Below are 1,813 nucleotides of genomic sequence, written 5' to 3' on the forward strand. Positions count from 1 at the left end.
TCATATATTCTTCATGCTTGCAAAATTTCAAGGTGATAAAAGATTAATAGCCATATCATCAATCAATTGTTAAAATTCAAATTTTTGTAGTTTAAAATAATGCATAAAAGATGAGTTTATGGATCAAATGGTAAATAACATCCGATTGATATGAAATGCATATTAAGAACATATAGAATATGTAATTTAACAGTTGGATTTTCAGTATATTAATTCAATAATAAGTTATTGAGTGGTGTAATATTGCTTAAAGTTACACCAGATGTAACTTGAACCCAACCCTAAAAAATAACTATAAAACCCAAACTATATTATTAGTTAGGCAAGATTTGAAACAAATTTCATTTCTAACAAATCGAGTCCAGAGAGGACTCGATTTTGCTTTGAGAAAATCAAGTGTGAGACACTCAATTTCCCAGTGAGTATGGAAATCGAGTGTAAGAAACTTGATTTCAAAGTGCAAATTCACTGGGCAAAATCGAGTGCAGAGAACTCGAATTATTAGAAACCAAATATGTTTGAAACGTTGCCTAAGTAATAATATAGATTGGGTTTTATAGTTATTTTTTAATAAAAACCCAATCTATGCCTCCTCTCTTTTTTCACAATAAAAAAAGAATTTGTGTTCAAAGTTGTCTTTTCATATTAATTTGACACTCTCATAGTTGTTCATTTATTAATGATGTTGTGGTGATATATTTTCCTGCTTTTTTTTTTCTTTTAAAATTTAGTTCCCTAGCTTGTCAAAAATTATACTATACTTCATAGCATTCATAAATATCATTTTAGATTCAGCAAAAAAAAAAAAAAATATATATATATATATATATTATCTTTTGGTTACAATGCATATGCTTAAGATTATTTATTGAACAATTAAAATTAATAAAAAAATTTATAATTAACAAAATATAGTAGTAGTTTAGAAAAAAGAAGATGACTATTTAGAAAAGGAAAATGCTCTCTTTATTAATAGTAAAAATAAGGAGGTTTAGTGTCAAAAGTTGTTGACATTATTTCGAAAATCATCATAACCTTAGTATCAAATAAGCAATTATAGAGTAAAAAAAAATTTATTTGGGGTTCAAATTCTTAAAGTGATAAATCAATTAAAATAAACTAAAAAAAAACACACACACACACACACACACGCTTTTGTGAATGCAAATATTAATTTTTTTTTTGAAGCCACGACTCTTAATTTTCTAATACTCAAATTAGTTATAATTCATAAATATATTGTATACAAAATTATTCACCTTGAGATATAATTTTTTATAATATAAAGTTAGTGAATCTATATTTTTTAAGTTCATAAACGAAAATCATTATATCTATTTAACACAAATAATATATTTTCAACTATAATTTATTTATCAATATCAACATAGATTTATGAATGAACACAAAATTTTAGTCATGATAACTCATGAATACGTTCGGACTTGCATTTGATGATAAAACAAACCAAGCTTAAACATATAATTTAATTCTTTGATAAGCTCAAACATAAATTATGTTCAAATAAAATAAAATAAATAATTTAGAATATTTAATACCTCATTAATAGCCCTCAATGTCGTTAGAGGGATGCCCTAGTTTTATTCAACCCTTTTTTTATACTTCCCGTGTATTAATGAAATGTTCTACTTTTTTTTTTTCTTTTTTAAATCAATCATTGTGTCTCTCTTCATCTAATAGCATGGCTTCATTCCAATGTTGACAAGAAAAAAAAAATTCTTAAAAGTTTACTTTTGGCCTTTTTTTTTGGTGGAGGGGTTGGGGGGGGGGGGGGGGGGGGGGGGAGTGGTGG

The sequence above is a fragment of the Quercus suber genome, unplaced genomic scaffold (assembly GCF_002906115.3).
Source record: "Quercus suber isolate HL8 unplaced genomic scaffold, Cork oak 2.0 scaffold_703, whole genome shotgun sequence".
Classification (NCBI taxonomy): Eukaryota; Viridiplantae; Streptophyta; class Magnoliopsida; order Fagales; family Fagaceae; genus Quercus; species Quercus suber.